This window comes from Hyperolius riggenbachi, chromosome 5 (assembly GCF_040937935.1).
Source record: "Hyperolius riggenbachi isolate aHypRig1 chromosome 5, aHypRig1.pri, whole genome shotgun sequence".
Taxonomy (NCBI): Eukaryota; Metazoa; Chordata; class Amphibia; order Anura; family Hyperoliidae; genus Hyperolius; species Hyperolius riggenbachi.
Window position 1 is genome coordinate 653,973 of NC_090650.1, and position 15,347 is coordinate 669,319.

At 47.4% G+C, this 15,347-nt stretch overlaps 1 protein-coding gene across 1 annotated transcript in view; it reads right to left on the bottom strand.

Annotated features, from left to right (window-relative positions):
• LOC137519509 (sterile alpha motif domain-containing protein 9-like) overlaps nucleotides 1–11,437 on the bottom strand; it is a 35,268-nt gene extending 23,831 nt beyond the window's left edge. Inside the window, exon 1 of the mRNA XM_068238466.1 lies at nucleotides 11,374–11,437. The gene's annotated coding sequence lies outside the window, so the exon portion shown is untranslated. The remainder of the gene's footprint in view (nucleotides 1–11,373) is intronic.
• Between the last annotated feature and the right edge of the window lie 3,910 nt (nucleotides 11,438–15,347).

Here is a 15,347-nt window from a genome sequence, read left to right on the forward strand (position 1 = left end):
TCCTTCAGCGGGCTTGACACTGACACCCCTGTGGACCCCTTGGAGTACTGGGTCAAGCGCCTCGATATCTGAAGCGAGCTGGCGCAGTATGCCCTGGAAGTGCTGTCCTGCCCGCCTTCCAGCGTGCTGTCAGAAGGGTGCTTCAGCGTGGCCGGTGGTGTGGTGCTCTCGTCTGTCCACCCAGTCTGTGGACAGACTTATGTTTCTCAAGATGAACCAGGATTGGGTGGTTGGTGAGTTCCTGGCCCCTGTTGTTGGCAAGAGGGGGACATGAAGTGGCTGGGAATCACTATGCCTGCCTGACCACCCTTTACCACCACACCCTCCTGGCTTCTCCTGATTAATAAGCCTGGTTCACATTTTTTTTACAGCCATGGTACCAACACTACATGCCATGGTACAATCTCCTGCATGCTGCTGGCACACGTTACACTTGCTGCTGCTGCATTGCCCTGTCTCCTGCTGCCTGTTCTCCCACTGCCAGGGTGGCACAGGCCACTGCTGCTGCTACTATTATGCCCAAAACAACATTGCTATGCAGTTGTAGAAAAAAAAAATGTGTACTTTTTTGGAGGTGTCTGGGATAAAAATTGTGCTGTGCGAGATGTGGGGAGGCCCCAACTGTGGCAGTAGGACCGCTTCCTGGAACCTCACGGTTGTTATGGTTTAACTGTGCCATGGTACCAACACTAGGTGCCATGGACTATCTATGCTGCCTGCCACACGTTGCACTCCTCCTCCTCCTCCTGTGTCCTGCTGCCTGTGCTGCTCCCACCGTCAGGGTCCAGACAGAACTATATCTTCTGCTGCAAGTCTGCCACCAGCTATTATGCCACTACAATAGCTGCATCTACCACCTCCTGCTGCTGCCTCGTCTGTGTTTCCCACCGCCAGGGTTCACACAGAACTATATCTTCTGCTGCCAGTCTGCCACCAGCAGCTATTACGCCACTACAATAGCTGCATCTACCTCCTCCTGCTGCTGCTGTCTGTGTTTCCCATCACCAGGGTCCACACAGAACTACATCTTCTGCTGCTAGTCTGCCACCAGCTATTACGCCACTACAATAGCTGCATCTACCTCCTCCTGCTGCTGCAGGGGTGCTCGGACACCACTTTTCAAAATCCGGATTGGATCCGGATACCCAGATATCCGATCCGGGTCGGATAACCGAGTTCCAAAATTTCCAATCCGGATCCGAATCCGATATCCGACCAGGGTATCCGGGGTATCCGGGCGGATTCGGATATCTGGATAAAAAAACCCGGAAGTGGTCTTTTTTTACAGTAAATGAGGCATGTATCATCATTATTTTTGAAAAGGGAACACTAATTGATGATGTGGGGACTTCAACCCCCCCCCCCCTGTGAGGATATATGTGATGATGATGATATGTACGGTGATATACAGAACATAGCAGCCATATTGTATCGCATGGAAGCCATATATTTCATTTTTCTGCCTGTGTCATATGTGTAATTCTGCTCAAAGCCAGTTGGCTTCAGGGTAATTGGACAGGCTCATGGAGTTCCTTATGTAAATGTAAATTAACTCTACATTCATTGTCCAGCAGGGGAAGCTATCATTGTCTGCTTCTAATTAGGAAACACTTAAGAACAGGGAATGCTAAATGGATTTGCTAGCCTCTGGCAAGGAGATGGCTAATTAGTCAATAGCCAGTCAGATCCTTACCTTTGATCTGCTAGGAAATAATGTCACCAATGTGTTGTCACCTGTAACCTGGAGTAGGGAAGTCTTTTGATGTGTGTGCTATAATACACTTTTACATGTGGAAGTTAGATCTCTGGGAATTAAATTATGTCTGGAAATTTAATTAAAACTAGTTCCTCCCTTCCAAACGGGCTTGCAGCCTCAAGCCAAATCTCCCAGCATAAAAGGCAGGGGCAGATACCTAAAATCAGTCCGCTCCTGACAGTAGCTGAAGCTAGGCGGACTCCTGGTCCAACCAGAACTGTGTCCGTCCACAAAAACCTTGTCCAAGGTTCTTCTATCTTGATTCCTGTTTATTTTGGTAAGCAAATATCCTTGTGTGTATCTTTGTAACTTTTTATCTTTGTAACTTTTTATTTTGTAACTTTTTACTTTGGTTTTTTGTAAATCTTTTGTATATATTATTTTCTGCATTGTTCCACTTTTTTCCTGGAATATGAAATCGTTATTTAATAAGTTTGACTTCTGCTGTACTAAACTAACGCTCATAGCCTAGAAGGAGAGACTGCAGTGTAACTTGCATTACAAGTTCCGTGCCTGATTGTGCCGTGCTACTGTAGGATTGTACTGTGTGTGTGTGTGCGTGGCGTTCTCGTAATTGGCCTAAAGCGCAAAGCTGACCCGAATACGAAAACGCGGATTGCGTGCAGATTACTCGACAGCAGAGTGGAAGTGTCTAGCGGCAGCTAGTGGTGGCAGTGAGAAGTGTTCTGAGGGGTTACAGCCTTGTGTTAGCTTGAATAAGGCTGCTCCCTGCTTGATCTGGTCAAACCCGCAGAACCATATCTGCAGGCATGCCGCGGGGCCGGTTCCTGACACCCCCCCAAAAAAATGGCTGTCAATTAGCATTGTCAATTGGCACTTGACTTGGTACTTGGCACTTTGCATTTGGCACTTGGCATTTGGCACTTTGCACTTGGCGTTTGGCACTTTGCAGTGCCAAATGCAAAGTGCAAAGTGCCAAATGCAAAGTGCAAAGTGTGAAGTGCAAAGTGCCAAGTGCCACGTGCCGAGTGACAGTCAGACATCAGAGGAGAAGACACTAGTGCACACTTATCGTCACACTGGCACTGCTCAGCAGCACAGCAGTTCTGTAGTAAGCTAACACAGTAGTACTACTACTCAGTCTCTAACAACTACTAGCACTGACTGCAGTACTACAGTACTAACTAGTAACTACACAATAACACAGTAAACCTATTCCCTAACCTAGGGTGACCAGACATTCTCCAAAAGGAGGACATGTCCTGTTTTTTAGCATGGTTTCCTCTGTCCTCCAGGCATTCTAAAAGTTCATTAAAATGTCCTCCTTTCACAGAATCAGAAACAGAGTTGACTGCATTTTACTTATTACATATGTGATATACATATGAGATATGAGATACATATGAGATATACTGAGATTGAGCAGTCTTTGGCTTCCGTTACCAGGTTATCAATATTTATAACCTTAAGAAGTGGGAGCGTGGCAACACTGGTTATATTCTACAGTAGTTCCAGTCGACAGCGTAACTAACCAATACTTTCTGTAAAATGTCAAATGAAAAAGAAACAGAAATGTCTAAAACAGAGAAGTTGCAAGTTTTCTGATTGTCACAAGACAAATGTCCATGTTTTGAGGCAGGACGAAAATAAACTGTCCCGTATGGCATTGGTACTAACCAGAGATGGATTAAGGTGTAATGGGACCCTAGGCAAGTTGGTTAGATTTGCCGCCCTTTTGTGGTGCCTTTGGTAAGCTGAAGTGGAGAGAGGTCAAAGAAGGAAGCAGGTGGGCCTCTTGACACCCTTTAGACCCCTGGCACTTGCCTAGGTTGCCTGGTGAATGATCCTGCTCTGATGGTAATCGTGGAGTTGGAGTTATTTGGTCATACAGTATTTGTTCTCCTTTCTAACGGTCTCTTTTCTCTTTTTTAGCCGACCCCATCTGGTCACCCTACCCTAACCTATACTGTAGCTGAGGCTGGCAGGCCATCAGGAGGCAGCTGGCCTGGTCTGTGCACAGCACACACACAGACACATAGCAGCAGCAGCAGCCCTGCAGCACGCACTCTGACTGTCACTGAATGAAATCAAGCTAGCTACCTAACAATACAATAGTGTAGCGATAGTGAAGGGGTTAAACACTGAACAGCTTTAGGTTTATCACTGTATACAGCCCTTGCTAGGCCAGCAGCACTGGAGCATGTCTCTCAGTGAGTATTCACAAGCAAGGATGATATGTCTCATTATGGCAGCCCTCCTTATTATACAGGGGACTGGCCAGGGTTCCCTTCTGTAATTGGATGCCAGGGCTTAGGCTGGGAGCTCCCTGATTGGCTCAATGAGGTCAGGTGGGGCTGGCCAGAATTCCCTTCTGTAATTGGTTGCTAGGGCTTCTGCTGAGAGCCCTCTGATTGTCTCAATGACATCCTGGACGTCATGTACTTAGTTACAGTATCTCAAGATCCAGATATCCGCCAGATATCCGCGGACAGTGCTGCTCAGCAAGATTTCGGATATCCGAGTTACCCAGAAAATCCAAACTTTTTCCACTATCCGAACCTTGAATAGCAATTCGGATATTTAAAAGAGAGAGAGAGAGAGAGAGAGATCCTTAAAAACAGTTTAAAAGCAATTTATAGCCCACTTCCGGTTTTCTAACAGGATATCCGAATCCGGGCGGATATCTGGGATAATGGATTGTGATATTCGATTCAGATTCGGATTCCAAATGTTCAAACTCGGATATCCGATTCGGATATCTGGGTATCTGGATCCGAATTAAATCCAGATAGTGAAAAGGGGTATCCGAGCAGCACTATCCGCGGATATACCTCTGGCTACATATACTGGGGACATATACCCCTGGCTACATATACTGGGCACATATACCCCTGCCTACATGTACTGGGGACATATACCCCTGCCTACATATACTGGGCACATATACCCCTGCCTACATATACTGGGCACATATACCTCTGGCTGTATATACTGGGCACATATACCTCTAGCTACATATACTGGGCACATATACCCCTGACTACATATAGTGAGCACATATACCCCTGCCTACATATACTGGGCACATATACCCCTGCCTACATATACTGGGCACATATACCTCTGGCTATATATACTGGGCACATATACCCCTGGCTACATATACTGGGATATACACCCCTGCCTACATATACTGGGGACATATACCCATGACTACATATATTGGGCACATATACCCCTGCCTACATATACTGGGGACATATACCCATGACTACATATACTGGGGACATATACACCTGACTACATATATTGGGGACATACACCCCTGGCTACATATACTGGGGACATATATCCCTGGCTACATATACTGGGCACATATACCCCTGCCTACATATACTGGGGACATATACCCATGACTACATATACTGGGGACATATACACCTGACTACATATACTGGGGACATACACCCCTGGCTACATATACTGGGGACATATACTCCTGCCTACATATACTTGGCAAATATACCCCTGGCTACATATACTGGGCACATATACCCCTGACTACATATACTGGGACATATACCCCTTGTCACGGACAGTTGCGTGGCCGCAGGTGCGTCCTTGAACCGCCCGTGAAAAAAAAATGCGATCGCACTCGATTTTCTGCAACGATTGCGATTAAGATCGATAGAATCTGGATTGGTTGTGTAGGGGCTATCTGTAGCAACCTGGAGTCTCTCTGCCTCTCAGCAGAGAACTAGCAGTAATTTAGGAGTAGGGTGTCTTTTGATTTGCTAATGAACAGGAACAATGCTTGTGTCCAAGAGGCTACTGTTTACTTTTAATTACCTCAGATAGATGTCAATAGGCTCACCAAATGGTTAGACTATTCAAAGAACTGCTTCCCACAGACTGGCCGGAGCCATTCAGCCAGAATAGGAAAGCATGGAGTTTTGATCTTTAGCATGGTTTAGAAATACCATTCATAGGAGAGATGTGGAAGTTATCTCATTCTGCTGGGCCGGATCTTGTGAATATTTTGATATTAAATTGGGGCCACTGGCATAACCAGAACACAAGGTATTCCACTATTTTGTAACCGGGCATGCAAACGTGCCCAAGTTTGGTATCATATGCACTGGCATTTTCTGAGGAATATGAATATGTAATGGTCATGTGTGTGCAGAAAGCATAAGCCGAGATATGACAAATGTCAAATTTGGTGGGCATGGGAAACCCACACAGGAGCTTAACCGCCCCTGTCCATCCCCTGGGCTGGACCTAAGACTCCACCCAAAGATGTACATTGTTCAAAAGTGTCTGCCAGGGACTCCTCCCGCAGTCCTCCCCTGTGTACCCTCACCTGATCAAGCCAGCCAGAGGACCATGTGGCTGGCGGCCATTTTCCTGAACTGAAACAAAGGGGACATTTTCCATGTACTCAGATTTTCCCAGAAAGGACATATTTCCACGAACTTTAAGTATCCGTTTTTCTCCATTTTTATTTTCTATACTGTGTTATCATTTGTCCCTATAATTGTTGATTTTAACGATTTTCTGTATATATTAATTATTTATATTGCATTTCAATAAACCGACGCTAACGTCAGTTTGTTTATTCCGCTACCCTATTGTTCAGCATACACAGAAACTGAACCCGGGTCTCTGGGGAGACGCTACTATTGTCGCTAGCTAGACAGAATAGAGTGTGTTTAACCGTTTTTATTTGCAGGTCTAGACTTAGCCAGTCAGTGGGCTCCTCTGTCCCATGGTAACAGAGGTGGTGGCAGTTATACCCTGAAATAGTGTGTAATTTGTAATTACCATAACTCACAGGCTCCCTTATAGTCGGTCTGCTGCCAAAATTCCAGCGGTTTCTGCGCACCGAATGCGACCACAGCTTGCATGGTCCGTGTGCTGATACCGTTTGGAAGGCATTTTGTGGCCCGTCCACTAGGGGTCCTGTGACACCCCTGACTACAAATACTGGGGACATATACTCATGACTACATATACTGGGAAAATATACCCCTGCCTACATATACTGTGCACATATACCCCTGTCTATATATACTGGGTACATATACCTCTGGCTAAATATACTGGGCACATATACCTCTGGCTACATATACTGGGCAATAAAACCCCTGGTTACATATACTGGGCACATATACCCCTGCCTACATATACTGGGCACATATACCCTTGGCTACATATACTGGAGACATATACACCTACCTACATATACTGGGACATATACCCTTGGCTACATATACTGGGGACATATACCCCCCACTACATATACTGGGACATATACCGGGCACATATGCCCCCTGACTACATATACTGGGCACATATACCTCTGGCTACATATACTGGGCAATAAAACCCCTGGTTACATATACTGGGTACATATACCCCTGCCTACATATACTGGGCACATATATCCCTGGCTACATATACTGGGGACATATACACCTACCTACATATACTGGGGACATATACCCCTGGCTACATATACTGGGGACATATACCCCCCACTACATATACTGGGACATATACCCCTGCCTACATATACTGGGCACATATACACCTGCCTACATATACTGGGGACATATACCCCTGGCTACATATACTGGGGACATATACACCTACCTACATATACTGGGGACATATACCCCTGGCTACATATACTGGGCACATATACCCCTGCCTACATATACTGGGACATATACCCCTGCCTACATATACTGGGCACATATACCCCTGCCTACATATACTGGGCACATATACCCCTGGCTACATATACTGAGGACATATACACCTACCTACATATACTGGGGACCTATACCCCTGGCTACATATACTGGGCATATATACCCCTGACTACATATACTGGGCACATATATACCTGCCTACATATACTGGGCACATATACACCTGCCTACATATACTGGGGACATATACACCTGGCTACATATACTGGGCATATATACCCCTGACTACATATACTGGGCACATATACCTCTGGCTACATATACTGGGGACATATACCCCTGCCTACATATACTGGGCACATACACCCCTGGCTACATATACTGGGCACATATACCCCCCACTACATATACTGGGCACATATACACCTGCCTACATATACTGGGCACATATACCCCTGACTACATATACTGGGCACATATACCCCTGGCTACATATACTGGGCACATATACCTCTGGCTACATATACTGGGGACATATACCCCTGCCTACATATACTGGGCACATATACCCCTGGCTACCTGTTCTGGGGACATCTCTACCCCTGGCTACCTGTTCTGGAGACATCTATACCGCTGGCCACCTATTCTGGGGATACCTATAGACCTGGGGCTACCTATTTTTGGGGAACCACTGCTGTCAGATTGAGTGTATTTTGGGGAACTGCTGCCAGGTGAGAGGTGTCTACCATATTAAGGGGGCATCTGCCTATTTATGTGAAATACTGTCTATTTATGTGCCTCATGACTCATGAGTTTGTCATGTTGGGGCCCTCATGGTTACTGAATTTGTCTTGTTGGGGGCCACAGGATTTGTTGGGGGCCTCAAGATCGCTGAATTTGTCTTGTTGGGGGCCTCATGATTGCTGAGTTGGTCATGTTGGGGGCCTCATGATTGCTGAGTTGGTCATGTTGGGGGCCTCATGATTGCTGAGTTGGTCATGTTGGGGGCCTCATGATTGCTGAGTTGGTCATGTTGGGGGCCTCATGATTGCTGAGTTGATCATGTTGGGGGCCTCATGATTGCTGAATTGGTCATGTTGGGGGCCTCATGATTGCTGAGTTGGTCATGTTGGGGGCCTCATGATTGCTGAATTTGTCTTGTTGGGGGCCTCATGATTGCTGAATTTGTCTTGTTGGGGACCTCATGATTGCTGAGTTGGTCATGTTGGGGGCCTCATGATTCCTGAGTTGTTCATGTTGGGGGCCTCATGATTGCTGAATTTGTCTTGTTGGGGGCCTCATAATTGCTGAATTTGTCTTGTTGGGGGCCTCATGATTGCTGAATTTGTCTTGTTGGGGGCCTCATGATTGCTGAATTTGTCTTGGGGGCCTCATGATTGCTGAATTTGTCTTGGGGGCCTCATAATTGCTGAGTTGGTCATGTTGGGGGCCTCATGATTGCTGAATTTGCTGAATTTTGCAAGACAAAAGTTACTACAACAATGTGAATTTTGTGAAACATGGACCTTAGAATTTCCAAATTAATTGAAGCATGAGCTCCCCCACCCCCGCACTTAAAACTACCATGCAAATGTTTGTTTTTATATTGGTTGGCTTAGTGGCCTTTACCTGACATAATTGTTTTCAAACAATAATAATAAGGAATACTGCATTAAAGGCGGACAAGCCCATGAACGTGGCGATACGGTATATGGCCTACACTTATGGCGCTTATCCAGCACGTCCTTCCTTCCCGTCTCTAGGCCCCGCATGTGACACTTGCCCCAGGCCCCGCATACTCTAAGGCCGCCTCTGTGTGTTACCCACTGCCAGGGTCCACACAGAACTATATCTTCTGCTGCCAGTCTGCCACTGCCACCAGCTATTACGCCACTACAATAGCTGCATCTACCTACTGCTCCTGCTGCTGCTGTCTGTGTTTCCCACCGCCACCAGGGTCCACACAGAACTATATCTTATGCTGGAGGTCTTCCACTGCCACCAGCGATTACACTACTATCAATAGCTGCATCTACCTACTGCTCCTGCTGCTGCTGTCTGTGTTTCCCACCACCACCAGGGTCCACACAGAACTATATCTTATGCTGGAAGTCTGCCACTGCCACCAGCTATTACGCCACTACATAGCTGCATCTACCTACTCCTGCTGCTGCTGTCTGTGTTTCCCACCACCAGGGTCCACACAGAACTATATCTTCTGCTGACAGTCTGCCACTGCCACCAGCGATTACACTACTATCAATAGCTGCATCTACCTACTGCTCCTGTTGCTGCTGTCTGTGTTTCCCACCACCACCAGGGTCCACACATAACTATATCTTATGCTGGAAGTCTGCCACTGCCACCAGCTATTACACTACTATCAATAGCTGCATCTACCTACTCCTCCTGCTGCTGCTGTCTGTGTTACCCACCACCAGGGTCCACACAGAACTATATCTTATGCTGACAGTCTGCCACTGCCACCAGCTATTACACCACTATCAATAGCTGCATCTACCTACTGCTCCTGTTGCTGCTGTCTGTGTTTCCCACCACCACCAGGGTCCACACAGAACTATATCTTATGCTGGAGGTCTTCCACTGCCACCAGCTATTACACTACTATCAATAGCCTGCATCTACCTCCTCCTCCTGCTGCTGCTGTCTGTGTTACCCACCGCCACCAGGGTCCACACAGAACAATCTTCTGCTGCCAGTCTGCCACCACCAGCTATTACGCCACTACATAGCTGCATCTACCTCCTCCTTCTGCTGCTGCTGTCTGTGTTACCCACCGCCACCAGGGTCCACATAAAACTATATCTTCTGGTGCCACTACCAGTCTGGCAGTCTGCCACCAGCTATTACGCCTCTACACAAGCTGCATCTACCTACTCCTCCTGCTGCTGCTGCTGTCTCATCTGTGTTACCCACCGCCAGGGTCCACACAGAACAAATCTTCTGCTGCCAGTCTGCCACCAGCTATTACGCCACTACAATAGCTGCATATACCTCCTCCTCCTCCTGCTGCTGTCTGTGTTTCCCACCGCCAGGGTCCACACAGAACTATATCTTCTGCTGCCAGTCTGCCACTGTCACTTTACGCCACTACAATAGCTGTATTTTGTTGAAGAAAAAAAAAATCTGTTTAATTTTTTGGTGGTGTCTGGTTTGAAAACTGTCATGTCCCAGTTGTGTGGTTGAACTTTGGACACGCTGCACGACCGCTGTCTGGAACCCAGTCCTGATGTTAATTCACAGCCAATTTCTTTTTTTAAACTATACCTCCCCACATAGACAATTTCTGTTTTTCTTAAAAAAAAAAAAAAAAACATGATGCTTCATGCATCATTTACTATAAGAGACGTTTTGGAAGCAATTTAAAGGCCAGTTCGAGTTTTCAGTTCGAATCCGAATTTTCCCGAATAATGGGTCTGATATCCAAATTCGACTCCAATTTCCGAATCGGTCGAATTCGGGTCTTCGGACTTATCCGAATCTCTGAATATTCGAATTCGGATTAACTTGAATATTAAAAAGAGGTATTCTAGCACCACCGCTTTTAGTTATAGACCCAGAACAAGCATGCAGAAGATCAGGTACTCTGACTCAACAGACTCGCATTTTACTGGATTAGCCATATGCTTGTTCCAGGGTTTTGACTCAGGCACTACTTATGCCAGAAGATAAGCAGGACTGCCAGGCAACTGGCATTGTTTAATAAATCTAGCAGCCTCCATACCCCTCTCACCTCGGGATCCCTTAACTGAGATAAGTTTGGGACTTTTGGTTGGCTGTCTCACTGTTACTCACATTAGTTAGCTTAATGCACAACACAAAGTCAGTTCTGCAACTTCCACTGAATCACAATACAGCAGAAATCACTAAAGATAAAATGCTCAAATATGCAAACAAATAAATCCAAGGGAAGCTTACCTTTCTGTCCCTGGCATCAGCTGTAGCCTTGTCACTGTCCCACCTTTCCTGCGGACAGCTCTGTGGAACCCTTAATGATGCGTACAAGGAAGCAGAGGCAGATCTGTCCACATGTCAGGTGATCAGCTAGATGTGACATCACAGACAGCTTTTACAGTGGATCAAAGGTCTCCTGAAGGCATACAGAAGAATAGATAGCTCACATGCATGACATTTCTCTTAGCTGCAGGCTGGGTTATATCCTCATTCCTCCTAACTTTCTAAGAAATACATGTATATATATATATATACTGGGATCTGTACATCAGTCCTGAAAGTTGGACAGGACAGGGAGGGATTCGGTTCCAAAATAGGCATTTTCCTTCCCAAAACAGGACAATTAGGAGCTCTGTCAGCACAACTCTGTCGCATTACGTCAGCCCTGTTGAGCACTAATAAACCAACCACTTTTTGGCGATCATCAGTAATGATTGGTAGATTTTAGTAACACGGTACACTCTACTGTAGATTTTAGTAGAACCTGCTACTAGCAGGCATAGGGTTGCCACACAGTAGTGTTGGGCGAACACCTAGATGTTCGGGTTCGCGAACGTTCGCCGAACATCGCCGCGATGTTCGGGTGTTCGTGCCGAACTCCGAACATAATGGAAATCAATGGGGACCCGAACTTTCGTGCTTTGTAAAGCTTCTTTACATGCTACATACCCCAAATTAGCAGGGTATGTGCACCTTGGGAGTGGGTACAAGGGGAAAAAAATATTTGAAAAAGAGCTTATAGTTTTTGAGAAAATTGATTGTAAAGTTTCAAAGGAAAAACTGTCTTTTAAATGTGGAGAATGTCATGTTTCTTTGCACAGGTAACATGCTTTTTGTCGCCATGCAGTCATAAGTGTAATACAGAGAAGAGGTTCCAGGAAAAGGGACCGGTAACGCTAACCAAGCACCAGCAGCAGCACACGTGATGGAACAGGAGGAGGCGCAGGAGGAGAAGGCCACGCTTTGAGACACAACAACCCAGGCCTTGCATGAGGACAAGAAGCGTGCGTATAGCATGCTTTGTACCGCCATGCATGCAGTCATAAATGTAATAAAGATAAGAGGTTCCATAAACAGGGACCACGCGGCAACGCTAACCCAGCAGCAGCAGACGTGATGGAACAGGAGGAGGCGCAGGAGGAGAAGGCCACGCTTTGTGAGACACAACAACCCAGGCCTTGCATGAGGACAAGAAGCGTGCGGATAGCATGCTTTGTACCGCCATGCATGCAGTCATAAATGTAATAAAGATAAGAGGTTCCATAAACAGGGACCGGCAACGCTAACGCAGTAGCAGCAGCACACGTGATGGAACAGGAGGAGGCGCAGGAGGAGAAGGCCACGCTTTGTGAGACACAACAACCCAGGCCTTGCATGAGGACAAGAAGCGTGCGGATAGCATGCTTTGTACCGCCATGCATGCAGTCATAAATGTAATAAAGATAAGAGGTTCCATAAACAGGGACCACGCGGCAACGCTAACCCAGCAGCAGCAGACGTGATGGAACAGGAGGAGGCGCAGGAGGAGAAGGCCACGCTTTTTGAGACACAACAACCCAGGCCTTGCATGAGGGCAAGAAGCGTGCGGATAGCATGCTTTGTACCGCCATGCATGCAGTCATAAATGTAATAAAGATAAGAGGTTCCATAAACAGGGACCGGCAACGCTAACGCAGCAGCAGCAGCACACGTGATGGAACAGGAGCAGGCGCAGGAGGAGAAGGCCATGCTTTTTGAGACACAACAACACCGGCCTTGCATGAGGACAAAAAGCGTGTGGATATAGAAGCAATGCTTTTTGCCGCCATGCAGTCATAAATGTAATAAAGATGAGAGGTTCAATAAACAGGGACCGGAAACGCTAAACCATCCCAGATGTTCATTGGTCATGTTACTTGGTTGGGGTCCTGGAGTGTTGCGTAGTCGTTTCCAATCCAGGATTGATTCATTTTAATTTGAGTCAGACGGTCTGCATTTTCTGTGGAGAGGCGGATACGCCAATCTGTGACGATGCCTCCGGCAGCACTGAAACAGCGTTCCGACATAACGCTGGCTGCCGGGCAAGCCAGCACCTCTATTGCGTACATTGCCAGTTCGTGCCAGGTGTCTAGCTTCGATACCCAATAGTTGAAGGGTGCAGATGGATTGTTCGACACAGCTACGCCATCTGACATGTAGTCCTTGACCATCTTCTCCAGGCGATCGGTGTTGGAGGTGGATCTGCACGCTTGCTGTTCAGTGGGCTGCTGCTGCATGGGTGTCAGAAAATTTTCCCACTCCAAGGACACTGCCGATACCATTCCCTTTTGGACACTAGCTGCGGCTTGCGTTGTTTGCTGCCCTCCTGGTCGTCCTGGGTTTGCGGAAGTCAGTCTGTCGGCGTACAACTGGCTAGAGGAGGGGGAGGATGTCAATCTCCTCTCTAAAGTCTCCACAAGGGCCTGCTGGTATTCTTCCATTTTGACCTGTCTGACTCTTTCTTCAAGCAGTTTTGGAACATTGTGTTTGTACCGTGGATCCAGAAGGGTATAAACCCAGTAATTGGTGTTGTCCAGAATGCGCACAATGCGTGGGTCGCGTTCAATGCAGTCTAGCATGAATTGAGCCATGTGTGCCAGAGTCCTACCAGAATCCTCATCATCCTCTTGTGAGCGTTGTGATAATTGTTGTGATGCATCATAGTCGTCACCCTCCTTCTGGTCTGCTTCTGCTGACCATTCGCGCTGAATTGTGGAAGTCCAACGTGCACCGCTCTGGCCCTCGTCAGTGGTGGCAGGAAATTCCTGCTCCAACTCCAGCTGTTCCTCCTCCTCTTCTTCGTCATAGCTGCTGGGGCCAGCGTTTCCTGAGGCGGATGGCCTGATGTTGGTACCATCACGCTGATCGTTTTCTCCTTCAGATTCCCCCAGTTGCATCATGACAGCTGTTTCCTTGATTTTCAACATTGACCTCTTCAGTAAACACAGCAGTGGTATGGTAATGCTGACTGAAGAGTTGTCACTGCTCACAAGCAATGTGGATTGCTCAAAATTTTGGAGGACTTGGCAGAGGTCCAACATGTTGGCCCCATCGGATCCACAGAAGCTTGGCAGCTGTCCGGATGCGCCTCGGTACTGCGCCGTCATGTACTGGACCACTGCACTCTTCTGCTCGCAAAAGCGGGCTAGCATGTGCAGCGTAGAATTCCAGCACGTAGGGACATCACACAGCAAGCGATGGTGGGGGAGATTGAAGCGCTCCTGCATCTTGGCGAGTGCCCCCGAAGCAGTACTGGAATTTCTACAATGTTTGGCCACTCGACGCACCTTCAACAGAAGATCGGGCACGCCTGGGTACGTCCTCAGGAACCGCTGAACTACTAGGTTCATCACGTGCGCCAGGCAAGGGATGTGTGTCAGCTTAGCCAACCTTAAAGCGCGAATGAGATTACTCCCATTATCACACACAACCATGCACGGTTTCAGGTCCAGCGGTGCCAGCCACAAATCCGTCTGTTCCTTTATTCCCCTCCAAATTTCCTCCCCTGTGTGCTGCTTATCCCCAAGGCAGATCAGCTTCAGCAACGCTTGCTGACGCATGCCAACAGCTGTGCTGCACTGCTTCCACGATCCTACTGCTGCTGTTGCTGGGTTAGCATTTCCGGATGAGGTACAGCTTTGAGATGCGTTGGAGGAGAAGGAGTCAGAGAGGTAGGTGCTGCTGTTATCCAGTGGGAGGGACGGCGGTGCAGCTGTTTGCGGCGTGGGCAACACCCGCGCCGTAGCAGGTGAGGAATCGCTGCCAGGCTCCACAAGGTTCACCCAGTGTGCGGTAAGGGAGATGTATCGACCCTGGCCGAACGCACTCGTCCAGGTGTCAGTGGTGAGGTGAACCTTGCAGGCAACGGCATTCTTCAAGCTTCGGGTTATTTTGCTGACCACGTGCTCATGCAACTCAGG